This window comes from Xiphophorus couchianus, chromosome 1 (assembly GCF_001444195.1).
Source record: "Xiphophorus couchianus chromosome 1, X_couchianus-1.0, whole genome shotgun sequence".
NCBI classification, from domain to species: Eukaryota; Metazoa; Chordata; class Actinopteri; order Cyprinodontiformes; family Poeciliidae; genus Xiphophorus; species Xiphophorus couchianus.
Genome location: NC_040228.1, coordinates 1,944,952 through 1,963,392, shown reverse-complemented (window position 1 = coordinate 1,963,392; position 18,441 = coordinate 1,944,952).

The following is an 18,441-nucleotide window of genomic DNA, read 5'->3' as shown; positions in this document are numbered from 1 at the left end:
CTCCGTAGGGTGGCTGGGCTCTCCCTTAGAGATAGGGTGAGAAGCTCAGTCATCCGGGAGGGACTCAGAGTAGAGCCGCTGCTCCTTCACATCGAGAGGAGCCAGTTGAGGTGGCTTGGGCATCTGGTCAGGATGCCTCCTGGACGCCTCCCTGGTGAGGTGTTCCGGGCACGTCCCACCGGGAGGAGGCCCCGAGGAAGACCCAGGACACGCTGGAGAGACTATGTCTCTCGGCTGGCCTGGGAACGCCTCGGGATTCCCCCGGAAGAGCTAGAAGAAGTGGCCGGGGAGAGGGAAGTCTGGGCCTCCCTTCTGAAGCTGCTACCCCCGCGACCCGACCTCGGATAAGCGGAAGAAGATGGATGGATGGATGGATGGATGGATGGATAGTTGTAAAATGAAATAAAAATCATATATTCTGAAAAGTGTGCCCCCTGAGCTAATTCTTGTAAGCCACATTTGGCTACAGTCACAGCTGCAAATCTTTTGGGGGGATGTCTCTGCCAGGTTTATGCAACTAGAGACTTAATTTCCCCCATTCATCTTGTTGATATTATGGACAACCCTGAGCATCTTCTTCCAATTTACTGTATTCCATTTTGGTTTCACCTGACCAAAGCTCAGAACAGATGGGCAGTTATCACACCGTTTAACAATATTATACAATTTTCTTTTATCATTCTAAGATTTATGTTAATCTATGTTGATTTACATAATAGTATTTGTAACTTCAAATACTAAAATTATGGTTAGTTTTGTTACTTTTATGGTTTTCTCTCCAACTGTTGATTTCACAAAGGCAGCAATAAATGTCAATATCTGAAAGGGGTGGTGTGATATATTTTCTAGGCACTTACTGCCGTTTATAGTATAATCAAATAACTATGTTATCCTCAGTTGTTATAAAAGTGCTATATATCAAGTATAATGTAATAGAAATTTTATTTCCTAATTTAATGCCTTGAAATTATGCTTCTGTCTTTTAAGAAGCTTCTTCTCTTTCTGGAATGCCACCATGTTGTGATGATGAGGTCATCACAACATCGCTCCACTGTTAACCCTTTAAAATCGTTTTTACCTGGGTTGCTCTGAGATGTTTGCTAATTGTTGCTAGCTAGTCTGAAGGAGCTGAGTGGGTCAATTGCTCTGTGAGACGGAAGCTCAGAAACTTGGAAACTGCAGCTCAGTGGATTGGTTGCTTCCAGTTAAAGCTAAAAACAAAAGTGGATTTAGCATAATAATGCCCCTATAAAAAATCTGATCATTATGTGCAGTTTAGTGATACAATTGCACTTAATGTAACTTGTGTCCTGACGTAGCCTATTTATTGATTGGAAAATATTTTATTGTTGTGTCTGTTCTTTGACTCAAGGAGTTCACAGTCATTCCATCTGTTGCAAAAGTAAGTCCATAATTTTGAGGATTCTGATGTGGTTTCATTGGATTTTACTGAATTCAAATTTACATTTTATTTGCAAAAATACTTTAATGCCATATTATTTTCCTGTCATGTGACCCATGGTGTGCACTTTATGCCTGGTTCATCACATGAAATTTCAACTGACAATTTTTTTTGACCCATCAAGAACTCTGTTTGCAGGTGGGGGCAGTGTAGAAGATAAGACTTCCCTGGAGCCCATTTAAAGCGGTGATCATCTGAGTAGGGGGCAGAAAGGTTTTTTATAAAAAGGAAGCAGTAGGCGAATGTGGCTTGTAGTCCACTGCACTTTCAGTGGTTGAGAAAGTTTGTGAAGCGCTGTTGAAAAGAAAGTCTCTTAGCATTCCAACATCAATAAACTTGACCAATGTTCAAAAAAGCCGCTGCATTCTTTCCACTCAGAAAGCAGGAATTTAGAAAGTGGGGCAGACCATGTACTGCATAGGAGATGTGTAGCAGCACTGATTAATGGACATCATAGTTATATATTTGGTTGGACAAACACTCAGGTAAATGTTGCCTATGTGAGCTGATTGAGGCTTGACAGCAAAGTCCTTGAAGTGGCAGCATGTATTCTCTACTATTTAAGACTTGTGGCGTTTACAGCAAGCTCCAAGAGAAGTTGCAGGGGGGTTTCTGTGTAAACAGTTGAAAAGCAATAAATCACAAGTCCTTTGAAGCCACGTTTAATTGAATCACTTTGCCATCAAAAAAAAATCATTAAAGGAGTTAAAGAATCTGTACACCCTGGAGAAATGGCTTCAACCCAGCAACAAATTGACGTGATCTTCGAAACTTCTGCATTTCTGCAGTAATCTCAGAAAAACATCTGAAAACCACCAGGTTTTCAGATGTTTTTCACAAAATATGAGTTTTTCAGAAAACTCATATTGGACCGTCAGCTGACCTCAGCCACAGCTTAAATCGCTTCATTGATCAGCTGTTTCTTTTCTAAACACTCATTCACCAGGTAGGCAGGAGAAAGATGCAACAACACACTTTAAAAAATATCCCAAATCTGCTTGATAAAATTAAGGCAACTCATTTCAACCAATGTTATTAACTAAATCTGACTACATTTTTTAATTTGGGTTAAAGTTAATTCATTTACACCTTTTACTTCTAGTAATTTAAGTATACTCAAACAGTCATATAGAGATAAATGACCTTTAAAAACGCTAAAATAAAAAAACTTTATAAAAACTTGATAATCAAATCTCTTATTACTACAGTGTAAACTGCATATTTAAATAATTTTGAATTAACCAGTATTAAACATCGTATTCAAATAACAAAAAAAAACAAAACAATGTGACAGCTTAAAAATCCAAGTTAATGTTAGATATGGATGATCACCAATGTTAAATGCAAATTTGTGTATGAAAAACTAACAGACAAATCTGAAGTCATTTAATGAAACTTTAACTTTGCATTTTCAATAAGAGTAGCTGGTTCATTTTACTGACAAAAAATGTGCATAAATAAAATTATTTCATTTCATTTAGCTGAAAAGCTTATTTATTCTGATCAGAAACATAATCATTTTACCAGAATTCACATAATCATTGTGAATTTGTGTCACAACTGTGACAGAATTAATTTTGAGTCACAAAATTAATTGAATTGAATTGAGACAAATCCAATTTGTCTCAATTCAGTTCAATAAATTCACAATTAGTTTTGTGACACAAAATTAATTGTCACAAAATTAATTTGTGACACAAAATTAATTGTCACAAAATTAATTTGTGACACAAAATTAATTGTGACACAAAATTAATTGTGACACAAAATTAATTGCACTCTAAGACAAGCAATTCAGGAATGAAATTAAAAAAATTAAAACATCAGAGATTTAAAAAAAAACACCTTAATTTCTCAAAATAGTATCTTTTTTCTTTAAATCGAGATTTGTGTAATTTGTCTCACAGACCTTGTGCACATTACATGTTAATGTTGAAATGGTTTTATGCTTCTTATGAATATTTTTGTGTTTTATCAGATGGACCCAGGAAGATTAGTAATGGGTAGTTTACACTAATGGGGATCCTATTAAATAAATAAATACACCAAACAGTTTAATTTCAGATTCAAATAAACAACTTCCACAAAGTTATTACGGTACCTTAGTTATATTTTTGCTTAACATATGAGTTAAAATCTTGATCAGGGAGTCATTTTTTTCTTTTCTTTTGTTTTTTACAGCGCATACAGGAGGAGAAAGCTGCTGCAGACCCTATTTTATTAACACTGAGTCCCCTGGTGGTGAGCGGAGTGTCAGGAAGCTGCGAGAGGAGAAAAAAGGAGACAATGAGGAAAAAAAAAAACACTTCTAACTGAAAGGAGATGTAATTAAAGGTCTGAAGGAAAGTGGTGATTGGGTGAAATGGGAGGATAAAACCGACTGGGCTGTAAATACGCGGGGGCGAAGGGGTTGTGGGAGGATCAGGCTCACAGTTGGAACGACAGATGACTTTCTATTACAGTAAAATTGCTACTTGAGTCGAGTGGTGTTGTAATAAAATTGCAGTCTCCCATAAAAAAAATCTAACCGGGATACAAATCTTTAGTCTTTACCTCTCCCAGACGACTTCTGCATCACTTTGAGACAGGCTTTTGTCTCAGATCAAATAAAACGACAGATTCTCAGCCAGGAAACACATGAAGCACGTTGGCATATCGGTCATCTGGTAGGGCTATTTTTGTGTTTGTTTTGTTGTTTTTTTTAGAGTGGGTGGAGTTTTTTAAGCTTTCAAATAGATTTGGATTGTTTTTCTTATCAAGTTGACTAAAAAGTAGTCATTTTGAAATTCAATAATTCAGTTTTATATCTTTCTTTATTGTAAAAGTATACTTCTGACCCAATAGTTTTATCCAATTTTAGACCCATAAAATGGCCTTTTATTTGCCTCTTTTTTCCACGCTGCTGTAGAGAACCCATTACGTCTTTCACATCACTGCTTCTTGGACTCAGTTCTGCTTTTGATATGGTAGACCATTGTATCCTTGGTTATGCCATACTGTCAGGATTACAGAACCTAAATAGCAACAGGCTTATTTGAGGAGCTGCAGTCAGACTGAGCGACTCGTTGTCCTCAAATGCTTGCCTCTCTTGTGGCGTCCCTCATGGCTCAATTGTTGGGCCAGTTCTTTTTGCTCTCTCAATGCTCAAATGTTAATTGTTAAAGCACATCGTCAGAATTATATGACTGCTTATTACGGCCATTGTTGATAGAAAAAAAAAAAACAAGAGCAGTACATTTCTGCTAAAAAATTTTTAATTTTTAAGATTAATCTCAGAAATTTTCTAGAAAACATTTGGAATTTTCTGAGGTCGAAAAGTCAAACATTTTCAACTTTTGAAAAGTTTTTTCTAGAAGATTTGAGATCTCAAAATTACTGAGTTTTTTTGGAAGAAATTTGCTCCTTTTTTTTGTCTGCAATGGCCGTAGTACGGTATGTAGAATTTATCACTATGTGGATGACACTCACTATGTGACACCAGACCTCTTTTGAAAGTCAATTTTTACCTTGAGTGTTTAGAGGAGGCTAGTATGCGATGGGATGAAACCATCTGAAATCAAACACAGGGAAGATGTTGTATATTTTAGAACTTACATCCAGTAACATTTTGTCCCTTCAAGTTGTAAAATGAAGCCCTTTATCAGAAGCTCCTCGGCCTCTGGACAATTTCATCTTTTTTTACAAATAGACAAATCCTCCAAGCTTTTGTTTTCTTGTGTGATTAAGAATGATCACAGAGGTGAGTCCACCTCTTTCCTCTAAAGTTGCCTTCATTACATTCAGCCCAGACTTTTAAACTGGTCTTTAAGTTGGTGTTAGAGTGTCATAGTTGATCCAGCTAAATGTTTTAATGGAACATGAAAGTGAGATCACGTTACTGACATCAGTGGCTGCCTGTGCGGCAATTTTAGAGTCAATGGTACGATTTTATTATTTGCTTTTAAATCTTTATATGGGCCAGCAGCTTGCTTTATTAACTCTCCATATTCCAATTAGCTCTGCTGAACTACTTTTTCTTGCAATAAGGTGGAAACAGAGAAAACTCTGGAATAAACTATCCCTGCAGATTAGGCCTGCTCCATCATTACACTTTTTAAAAATGTGTCCTATTTTCTGTTTTGTAAATTTAAGTCAACCGATGCTTTTCTGTGTGATTCCTTTTTTGATATTTTATGATTTGTAGAGCCTTTTGGTTAACTGATGCTTTTAATGTGCCTCAAAAATGCATTTGATTTGAACGGAATAGTTCATGTAATCAAAAAACCTCATTAAAAAACATTGAAATTTTACAAGATTCTTGTGGTTAATCTAAGAAATTAGCCTGCCATTTAAAATTTAATTTCTATTTGGAAATTAGTTTTTGAGTTGAATTAAATGAATGTTCAAGGTTTAGATCTGTCATTTGTTTCTGCTCATTCAAGTATTAATAGAAAGGAAGCTTTATCAGATGTTCAGCTGATAAACCACGTTCTGCTGTAAGTGTTCAGTTCCTTTTAAGCAGCAGGAACCAAAATAAATAAAAAGTACGAAGCTGAAAACAAAAAAAAAAATAACCTATAAGAACCCATTTTGCAGTCTATTTCTAACCCATTTTTTCCCCAGCCTTCCATTTCATTTTATTTATTTTTCTCCACTTTAAAAATGTCAAAACAAGTGTTCTTCTGACATTTTTACACCTTCCCCTTTTCAAGAAACCAATATTCACGACATATTTCCCAAGACAGTAAGGCGTTTAGCACGTGTTTCCTGTGCAGTTAAAACTTTTATAGTTTTGTTTTTCTTGTCTGCTTCTGTCTTCATGTCAACAGTTTGAGCCACTCAGAAAATTTCTTCTCTGCATTTTCTTTTTTGCTACTTGAAAATACAGTCCAAAGTATCCACCAGCTTACTGTGTGTTGCACCACCTTGGCAGAGTCCAAAATATATTTGATGGATTATGTCCACTCGCTTCAGCTCTTCAGGAAGTGTTTAATGTAAAGTGGCTGGTTTGGAGAGCGGATGCTCGCTGTGTAAGGAGCTTCCAGCGGGACTGAATACAGTCATCTGCACAGAACAACACAAACATAAATCAACCGTACCCTGACAAAGCATCTGTGGAGAGTAGTTTTCAGTAAAAAAACCCAAAGAATGACAGTCCTTCACAAATATGTTTCATAAGTCAAGATCTAACCAGTGTACAATTACGTATCTTCAAACTAATGCACACTTAAAGGAAGAAAATGAAAGATGGACATGATGCTTATTTCTAGTTCTTCCAATTGTGAAACAAATAAGCAAACAGAAATTAGATTCAATTGCAGCTCAAGAGAGAGAGAGAAAAATCCATCAATTAAGATGCAGTTATAAAAATACACATTATCTCATCATCCATCAGCCAATCAGAGGAGACATCAGCGTCTTATTCAGGAGTTGGAGCTACAAGCCTCTTATACTCCGGAGGCTCTGCATTTTTGTCTGAAAACAACCTATCATCCTCCTATCACTTCCAAAGGTCTTTTTTTCGTTTTAGCCATTAGTAACGTCCGGTTGTTGATCATGTGACTTTCCTAATGTGAAACCTTTCATCAAAAAATTAGGTTTTTTTTTTCGAAATTGCCGTGCTACCATTTAGCAAATTTTTGGAATTTCAATTTGTGCAATTCTATGGTTCAATGTAACTAATGTTAGCTAAATGTTGTCATTGATCATATTATTCATACATAAGCCTGTCACAGTCGTCAATTAATAGCATGATAAATTAAAATGAGCTGAATAATATTTATATATTTTTTAAGGCATCATAATCAGTTTTATTTATGGTTTCGATTGTAAGTGTTTTTTTATTTCTGTTTTGTTTATTGTTTTTGGTTGTTTTCTTTTTGAAATGTAAAAAAGAAAATGTAAAAAAAGAAATGTAAAATATCTCCCAGTTCCAGTGTTCTGTACAAAATTAAAGTTTATTGATCTTTGAAATGGTGAACTTGCTTCATAATTCAATATATATTACTTGAAAATTGTCATGATGGGTTCCAGTTTCTTCACCCACATACAGAACACCACCAGGAGAATAGACATTCAGATAAATAAAGTTTATTTTAACAATAATGAGAAGTGAGATTGTGCGAGTCTGGTCCTTGGGGTTGGCAACCGGAGTCATCTGTACAATGAAGAGCAGTGAAAAAGAGAAGGTGAGTTTGAGGTCATAGGAAAGTGGAACTTCGAGAAGAATAAGATCGATCTTACTTGATTTGAAGATAGACGTCTGCCAGGGGGGCAATACAGTGGTTTCCAGAGTATAGTCTATTTGTGGGTGTCCTTGAAGTGGTCCGGGTTCCAGGGGGAGGTCTTGACAGAGTGAGTTCTTGTTGGTGATGTGAAGGCTGCTGTGGAGGGCGGACAGGTAAGTTCAGGTGCGGAGGAACAGAGGAGCAAACCGACTGCCAGCTGGGAATCCAAGAACGGTTTATTGGAAATCTGCAGGGGCGAAGAAGGTACTCGGGCAACCAGTGGGTAACGATCCACAGCGTCACGAGGGAGGAAAATCCAGAAATCCAGGTCTCGGACTTCACAGGGGACTCGGACTTAAAGCGTCACAAAGAAACACCTGAGAGAGGGGCAACAAAAATAAATTACTAAAAGTAATCTTCAGAGAAAACTCAGAGAGCTAGCTCGGAGGGGCACAGAGTACCATAACTGGCAAACACTCAGGCGTTGAAGTGCTGGCAGCCTGCTCCTCATATACTCTGGGATGATACAGAGTGATGAAACACAGGTGCGCTGACACAGTCAGCGGGCACGCCCTCCAAGGTGTGAAGCCTCTAGTCACCATCTAGTGGATGAAGGGGGAAGCAGCAGGCAAAACAGAAAACAACCTACAAAGAAACCAAAACCCCGGTTCCCAACAAAAATGGTCTCAAAACAACAATGTTTATCATCAAGCAAAGCTTGTTATTGTGACAGGCCTATTCACACTTGCACAAATAGCTATTAAATACAGGAAATGCAGAGGAGAAATATGTTTTGTTGGCACCCACTCTACCGTGGTGCCCAATGCGTTCCATATCCACTTTTTGCACTACTGGGTCGCATCTGTTTTAGTTAGTAGTTTATAATATACACAGTCTTTCTCAGCTCTGCTACAAAGAAAAAGCAAAACTGTGAACTGTGTGAATTTTAACACTTGAATACTTTATTATTACGTTCCTGATTTTGTACAATCTTACTTCTGCTTTTCTATCTCAATATATTCGTCACATTCTCGGTTTTAAAATCTGCACTTGTCTTAGATCATCCACGTTTGTTGCTGTTTGTTTTGCCTCAGAAGCACACTGAATTGACGATCGTCTCATCTACAATGTCAATAAAGCTGACTCAGTGGACCACGTTGTTCTGACTTATGTGAGGAAACGGGACTAGAAGTGTGTGTGTGGCTCTAATTGAGAGAGACGGAGAGGACAGGAAGGAGAAGGGGGGTAACACTACAGACACATGAGACAATGGGAGTGCCGCGTCACCATTTGACAATCCTGGTCAATGTCAAGCTGTTGCACAACACCCATCCCACCCCTCCCTCTCTGGTCTCCTGTGTCCTCCTTTGTTGCCTCGTTTTCTTGCAGCTCTGCACGCTCTCTGCCTGTCTGCTCTCTCCAGTCCACACAGCAAACGTAATTATAGAAGGCCTTTCTGCTCTCTGGAGCAAAACGTAGGACATTTGGGAGCTACCTGAATGTCGCAATGATGAGAATGTTTCAAAATGGACCTAAACTCAAAGCATTTTCAATGGCCTCCACTCCCCCCTCCTCCTTACATGTAGTCCTTCAGCATTCTTTAAAAGGAATAACAATGCTGTGTCTCTTCGCTGTCTCGCCTTTCATTCCTGCATGCCTCTCTCTCCCTCTGGTCCCTTGTGACCTCTGCCTCAGTGGGAAATACAGAGGAGGAAGTGCAGATCACAGCTTTAAATGATTCTGTGTGTCTGGAAACATGGACAAGTCCACAACCAGCCAGCCAACCCCTGGCTGACCTGAACTCTTCTGTCTTCCTCCATCGTTTCCCCTACATCACATTCCTCACTGCCCAGTTCTTGCCTCATGTAACGGTGAAACATAATTCTCCTGTAGGGCCATCATGTGGCAACGATGCAACCATTGGTCAAAATTTCTGATATTTGCTGCTATAATTCTGTTTTTTCAAGAACTTCCTTTTAGATTCATTGTTCTTGTTGAAATGATTCAAGTTGACAGTAAAATTGCATAAAACTTCCCTACACTTGTTTTGCACAGCTGAAAACTGCCAGATGGTCTGGAGAAGGACGCTTGGCTTTAACCCGTCTGACACTGACCTACCGCTGCTGTTTATCTTTACTATTAACGGCCCCAATGGGAAAGTATTTGTAGAAGAGCATTTTCTGTTCAATACGTTTCTCCTCATATATAAATACAATCCTGAATAATCATGATAAATATTCATCCCATAGGCTAGACTGTTGGCTAAATAAGTGATTAAATTGAACCCAATTTAGAGTTTTACAGGTCAGCCAACCTCTACAGTGAAAACAACATTTAAACCTTAAAGTAATAACAGAAAACTGGGATAAAAAAAATTATCAACTAAATTTCAGAACCTGTAATTAATTGAAAAACACTTTTTGTTGCAGAATTATTTAATAAATAGTCACATGAGCTCAACAACAGACATTTATTGTTTTTGATGTCACCTTTATGTTATTTAACTATCAGATCAATGCAAAGTGCTATTATAACTATTCACATTTTCAGGTTTTTATTCACGTAGCTTCTTTGAAAAAGTACTTCTTCAGAAATGTGGACACTGACGTTAGCATTGGTAAGTCTGTGCTGCTGCCACATGCTTAGCATTGAGATGCTATTTGGACAGCTTTGCAGACAGGCTAACTCCTTTTAGCACAAAATGAACACAACAATAGTCTTTTCCAGCATCCTATCAGATCAGTTTTAAAGCAAAATCAACCCCCAGTGAGACCAGAGAAGCTGCTTTGTTGTCAGTCACTGTTTTTTTTTTTGCTTTTGCATCAGATTTACTAACGTACCAGAAACAAATACAAAGGTTACCAACTAGTAGCTTTAATTTTAATTTTATGTTGAATGCAATCACATACATCTAGTCAGGTTTGCAAAAGCAGACTACTCATTAAACTTGGTAAATAAAGTGTCCCATTTCCCATTCTTGTTATCCAGAATGGAATAAAAAATGTATTAGGTATGAAAATACAAATAACCGACCCCAAAATGTACGATATTTCATGACTTTCTTCTAAAAGAGAATCTTTTTTTTTTTCAACAGAAATCCTTTCTGTTGTCTTATTAAAATACTGTGCTTGTTGAAAACATTTCATAATAATAACAGTCGTAGTACACTAAATGTGACAGCTTCTGTTTTTCGGTCTGATGTAAAGAGCAATGCAGTTGGCTCCTCCACATCCTGCTGCCCAGAAAAAGTAGGAATCACCATAGCAACCAGTGACTATCCTTTGTATGAAAAGTATGAAAATTACACATGGGAACGACTCATTTCACCCAGATCCTCAGAGGAGATTCCAACCAGCATTATAACAATCTCTGACTTCGTCCTTAAATAAGAGCCACTTGTTTTTTTCCCTGAATGAAAGTGTCTTCAATCAGAGGCTACTTCAGGTTCACTGCAAGACTGACTGCTACATAGCTGCTCACAGCATTGCCATCTTTGAAAACACTAGAATGATATCACTTTCCACAAAAAACATTTTCTCTTTGGGATAAACAAGGTATTTTTGAACTGAATTACAGAGAATCGGCATCATGAGGGACACAACTGCTGAATCTGTTGGTTTTCTATTGCTTTACTACATCTTGACAATGTAGAAAATTAATGACAGATCTGGTTATGGTGGTGTTGGATTGCTATTATTTTGACCAAAGCTCTATGTTAACATATGAAATAACCAATAAATTACTACTTGCTCTTTACTTGAAATGTGTCTTAAAATGAAGTAGATTGCATAAACATCTCCACCGGAATGGAAGATTTTCAGTAAAATAAAATTTGCATACATTCTGTTTCTGCTAAAATATACAAAATTAGAGTATATTTGTATTTGTAAAAGGTTACTCCTCCTGAACATCCATAGGCTGTTCTTTCTCTGTGGAGCTTTGATGAATTTTGCATGGCTGTTTGCCTAAAACGTTCCCCTGCATAACCTTATTTTCGAACACACTCGTTAGTCTATTAATGAGCAGAGCCATGTGAACCTGATCACAACATCCTGAGAGCGCACAACGCTGATAGTTAAAACCAGCACAAAGCTCGTGACAACGCAAACATCTGGCGGGTTTTGCTCCATGCGGGACGATACGTGCACATTTCCACGCGTACAGGTATGATTGCTTCTTGTATCCACACGTTTGGACACACGTGGAACACAGGTTGTTTTGATTTTCATTCCCAAGACAACAGGTGCAAATCGGGAGCTTATCCAGATTTCCACCTTCCTCTGTTATCCCAGCTAATTTCCCCCAGAGGGAAAACACGGAGCGGGGGAAGTGGGTTCAAAGAGGTATAGGCCAGACCTATATAAGTGGAGCGTTTCCCAGCTGTGATGGCTGAAGAATGTACGGTATGCGCATAGATGCACATGTTCACAATTTGCACAGATGCATGTCTTCCTACTTGCATCTATTGCATGTTGAAAAGCAGAGCGGGAGAAAAACGTAAACAGCTCTGATCGTTATTCCTCAGAGGCCGGGTTATACATAGAAAATTATACACTGGAGAGCCAACACCATCTGACTAAAGCTCGCTCTTTCAAACCAAGAAGTGAATCACATTTGTTCCATGAGAAAAAACAGCATTAAAAAAACATGAAAAACAAAAGTTTTTTCCTTACAGTCAAGCATGTGAAGTCCTTGTTTAGATAGTAGAGGGGCCCCATTTGCAGTGTGTGTGGGTGATTTACACACACACCACTACCCCCACATACGCACACACACACTAATACACATGCCTACACACGCACACATGCGTAAGTCTACTGATGGTGGGACAAAACTTAAATTTTTAATAAATTTAATTTCAGGGTCTGTAATTAATTATTCACATTTAATCACATTTGAATCAAACTACATAAAATAAGCAACATGTTCAATTTAAAACAATCATTTGCTGTTAAAGTATTGTGTAAATAGACACATGAATTCTGCATCAAATATTTATATTTTTGATACCAGCTGATTTAAAGGGCAGCTGGCCCTTTAAATCCTCGTTTGATTTTTACATCACTCTTTATGTTCTGCTGCAATTCAGTGCGATTCTGCTTGAATTTTTTAAACCTGTAGTTTTAAAAGGACATGAGGTAGAAAAAGACAGCCAAGTACTGTTGTGGCTCTACGGCCAGAGCAATAAGCTCCCTGACATGCTGGGGCTAAATCTTTCATGTGAGAGGGGAGATGGGAGTTGTGTGTGCGTGTGTGTGTTAGTATATGAGTGACAGACAGCTATAAAGCAAGCTTGGTCAGACTGTGACTGAGTGTTCACATCCTTAAAATTCCAACTGAAAGGAAAAATTATTTAGAGCTGTAAAGTAATAAAACAATGAGCGCTGTATTTGTTAATGTTTGATGGGAACTGATTCAGTCTATATTGTAAACGCGCTGCAGCTGCTGAGGGCCGTTTTATACATTAAGGTTAATTACAGGACTTGGTTGGGGTCAATGTTTAACCATGAGTGTCTGTGCTCTCCGGATTTGTTGCATGCACTAATAATAATAGAGGCCTAAACTGGGAAAAGTACACAAAAAACACAGAACTGAATGGAATAAAAGAGTCAGTCTTTTAAAGCTTTTTCTACCTAATTATGGCTCTTAGACAATCAAATATTATTAATTCTGTTTTAATATGAGTGGCTTGTATTGTGGTGAACTTTTGTGCTATATGGGTTTTTATTCTTTTTAAATTTGTAACCTGATATGTTTTTTAGATAAAAAAAAGAAGCTTTTTATTCATTATTATTGTTATTCTCTTTTTGATGGAAAAAGCTTAACTTGTGTGTAATGGACAGTAACATATCGTGTTTTTATTGATTGTACCCTGAGGGACTACAGATGAAAACTAGCACATTATATCATGTGCAACATCCGTTTTGAAATAAATAAACAGCAACAATGTTGATCATACAGCAAATATTTTTATGACTTTTTGGTCATGTTGAAACCACGGGCTACCAGGTGATTTATTGGGATTTTATGGAATAGATCAGAATAATGCCCACAAATTTATGTTGAGGATTTTCATGTAAAGAATTGTAATTTGTTTTTATTATTTTTTATTGTTTCCTTTCTGACAGTGTCAATGTGAAGCCCATCAGATTTACCTTCACAAGTGGAGCATTGCTGCTTTCTGTATGATGCGCCACCTCCGATATATGTATGAAACTTTATTAGAAATTGTTTTTGTTTATTTCAAATGTAATAGACACAGAAGCAAAAAAGAAAAAAAGAAATGGGCAAAGGTGGAGGAAAAGGTTTAAAGGGAAAGAAGTTGAAGCAGAAGGAGAAAACAAGTCAACACCCTAAAAGTGAATTTATACATGTGTATCAATGACAAAATGTAAATACAATACCGACTTGGAAAAATAGTTACAGTCATTCATTTTTTCCACATTTGGTGACATTGCCATCTCAAACTTTAATGTATTTTATTGGGATAGGCAAGGATTGATATTTACTATTTATCCTCCTTCATTTACTCCCTGGTAAAATCACCTTTCACTGCAATTACCACTGCAGCTTTCTACATGCAGACTGACATTTTAGTCCATTCTTTACAAAATAGGTCAACCATAGTCAGACTGGGTGGAGAGTATTAGAACAGTACGTCATGACACAGATTTGTATCTACATTTTCTGACTGACATGAATATGCTTTCATGTAACCATTCATTTGTCTTTTGGAGACAAAACCCAAAAGTGTTAAACTCCAACCAAAATTCCAGAACCAGCAGGACTAAAGTTTAAAACCATCTGTACTAACAGGTTTTCTTCCAGGACTTCCCTTGTATTGAGCTCCATCCGTTTTCCGACCAACTCTGATTTACTTCCAAATCCCAACTAAAGTCAATGATGGTACCTCCACCAGGTTTCACAGCAAAGATGATTCTTGAAGTGTTCTTTCAGAGTTAGTTTGGAACCAAGCGTCGTGTTTTGCATGTGGGCCAGAGAGGTTAGGTTTTAGTCTTGTCTGACTCTTTCAAATGTTTTTTTTGTTGTTTTTGTTGTTGTTTCTTAAAGGGCTTGCAGCAGGCTGAAAACAGGATTTCTTATTGCTTTCTTTCAACAATGGCCTTCTTCTTTCCACTTTTCCACTAGGGCCATGTTTGTGGGTACATAAATAATACTTACCCTGTCAACAGATTCTTCTCTCTGGTTTCTCCAGAGCTACAATGAGGCTGATTCTCTGACTGGTGCTCCCTTTCTCCAGGTTTCCATTCAGGTAAACAGCCATGTCTTGGCAAAGTTGCTGTTGTGCCATAGAGAGTATTCACTGGTATGGTCGCTGGTATGAAAAGCTACATACCAGCGACCTCTACAAGCAATGATTGTACTTTTAAAAATGTTGTTAAAGAAAATGTTTTATTTTTGCCCCATTTCATTACTTTGTGTTTGTCTGTTACATAAAATCACTACAAAATACTTTGGAGTTTGTAGATGCAGTGTGACAAAATGTGAAAAAGTTCAAGGATGTATTTTTGCAAGGCTCTGTGCTTGAAAGAGCCTTCTCTTTTCTGGTCGGTCTTTTTAGTTCCACTGAAACAGGCATTCTCTTTTAAAATTACTCTTTATTAATAGTTCTTCAAGAATTCTGAAGGTCTTTTTGGTAGAATTGTACTCTCGTTTCCATTATATTGCTTGAAGATTTTCACCAAATGGTTTCTTTTGTTAGTATCGCATGGGCATAAAAGATCTTGCTAAACTCTCCACAAATAACAGATGATTTAGTAAAGAACTAGCCAGGGATGACTCATCCACTTATATCTCATTTTAAGCTGCTACACTCACTACAAAGTCAGTCTCTGTTTACTTTCTCAAACCCTTAATTTATTATTTGTTCAAAATAAATGGAGTTCCCCACAGGACCCTGAATACTTAGGCTCCACTGTGAACAGCCATCAGAAGTAGTGTTCAAATGCAGAGCACAGACCGAGGAAAGCTTTAAAGATTTATGGGGAGACTAAGCTTCGGTTTAGAGATGAATGATGCAGGCGGAGGCCAGTGACCCAAAGGGCGGAGGGAGTGGGTGTTGGGGGTATGGTCGATTAGGGTGTGGCTACAGACGGGACGAAATTAGGACATGGTTCAAAAACACAAAGGGATTCCAACAAGGAACAAAGAGCCAACTATAATGAGTACAACTCTGGCGACACAGAGCACGTTAAAGAAGAGGTGACGACACGTCTGCACGTTGTTTGACCGCTGGAGGTGACTGAGGGATGAGACGCAGGTGTTGATGATGACTGTTCTGGGTTGCCCAGGGAAACAGCGAGAACAGGAAAACAGAAACAGTGCTGTTGTTACAGATGCACTTGTTCACGCTCACTAATATCCTAAATGCCCTTTGAAGGTTTATTAGCAGTGGTCAATTGCCTAAGGAAACCCATTAATAGCACTATCTGTGACTCAGTCCATATATTTTGTGTAATTTTTGGGCTTTATGGTGACATGTTAAGCAGGAACTAAAGGAGAAACTAAATGTCCTTTGAGGTGGTGTAATTACATTCAGTTCCTGACGAAACTCACCAGCCAAAAAAAAAAAAAAGGTTCTGAATGTTCTTCATCTGGGAGCCATAATTATTTAAACAGTGAAAAGATGACTTTCAGTTGAGTTAGCAATTAGTGACTAATCTAATTTCCCGGAATAGTTGCAGGGGGTCACCATCCCTGTCTCAGGAAGCCTCAAAGATGCGTCATTAAGTCTGGATTTCAGTGGAAAGTTACTGTGTCGTAAAAATCCTGCCGAGGTTTTTCCTCCCCTCGCCAGGAAACACTGCCGGCTTGCAATTTGGGAATGAAAAAAAAATAAAATCTTTAATCCCAGTTGAAATTCGAACATTAATTGTGGGTTTTGGTCAGTGACTGCTCATACGTGGACCATTTACAGATGAAGAGCACAGGGCCCAGTGTGTGGTCAGGCAGGTCTTTAAAGTGCTAAAATAAGGCCACTGACACTTCTCTTCTGTTAGCAAACCACTTGCATTTCATACCAAGACCTTGTAAACAGATAAAAAACTGAAGATTTCAAAGGAGACAGTATTTTTCTCCAGGTGGAGGGCAGATTAAATGAGTTTTTACAATATCCATCCGTCCACCAGTCCATTCGTCCGTCACTGTCCTGAACACATTTAGAAATGTATTTCATGTCTTCTTTTCTGTTCTCAGTTTTATACATAAAACTTTGAGCTTCCTATGTTTATTTTAGCCAATTCCCATTAAAAATCTAAAATATAAGAAATCAAGGATCCAAAATATGTAAGCATGTTTGATGTAAAACATATTTTTACAAATATTTAAAAGACAGAGCTAAAATGATTACAGATTTGACATTTTGAACAACATTTTATGTGTTTTTTTATCTGTTGTATTAACAATACAGTTCAGTTTGGTGCAAATAATAGCTGCCTTTAAATTGCTTTATAAAAAAAATGGACATTGACATTCTTACATTAGCAGTTAGCTAGGTTAGCAGGGCTAGCTTTGCTAAGATTTCAGTTTTTGTGTTTATATAGAGAATGTACTGTATCTTTGTACCTTAATGCTGAGACTTCCAAATCCAGTGTAACAGAACCTGATATTTCAAAATGTTAAACTTGTTTAAGCATGTTTGCTTCCTCCTACTCCCCAAGGATGAAAAACCTCAGACATGTCTCGACATGTTGCAGGAGATTCAGTTTCTTTTGAAACGACTTCTTACCTACTTATACTGCCTCATATTTGTTTTTGAAAATAGTTCACTTTAAAACTTTATTCAGTATTAGCTTCCACTCTGAAAGATGTTGTTAGAGCATCAAGGATGTGTTTATGTATCCTGTGTACAGCAATGAGAAAAACCTTTGACTTTTGAGCTTCTGACATCAGTTAAGGTTGAGCTCTAATGACCAACATTACCTACGCTACACACAGAAAGACACACACAGGGACATTTTAGAAGCACCCCTTAGCCTTACACTCTGCTATTTTTGCTTATTTATGGAATATTTTGCCTTGAAGAATCATGAGAATTTTATGTTGTGAGCTAAGATTTGTGTCCTGTGTTTTGTTTTTTTATTACTATTCTATAATAAAAGACTTCATATATTGACTGTGATGTAGTTCAGCTGCAGAAAAAAAATCCTCTAATGAGCTTGGTAAAAACCAGCTCCTTGTTCTATGCTTTGCTTCATCCAGAGGGTCTGGACTCTTAGCTATTGAGAAAATTGCTTCCTGGAGGCATGAACTGTTGAAATTTTAAATTTTACCCAATCGTTAACGTTGCCTGTGATGTATGTTATGCGCAAGTTTCATGCAAGTTTAATTGAAATTGCGTGCGCTATAAATAACTATCAGAGAGAAGTACTCATCCAAACGAGGTGGCTGTTATTGCTAATTCTTTAAAATCACTTCCTCTGCTGCCTTTGCTAAAACTACACACAGATTACAAGTGTAAAACAACGCAGAAGTTCAACGTCCTCATTCACAACTTCTTCTGTTCTTCGTTTGGCCTTGTAGAAATTCTACCAGAGGGAATCCAAGCAAAGGGGAGCAAGTCCAGACTGTGCTGGAAGTGAGACTTTATTCTAACAGAATTGCACAGGAAGGCACTGACGTGGCTAGCACCAAATAAATCTTATGTCATAATTCTGTACTGGCCATCAAAAAGACAGGTCTTAATCATTTTTGATTGTAGACCAAAAGTGCCAATACCTCTCTCTTGAAGTTTTGTGTTCCTGTAAATTACCA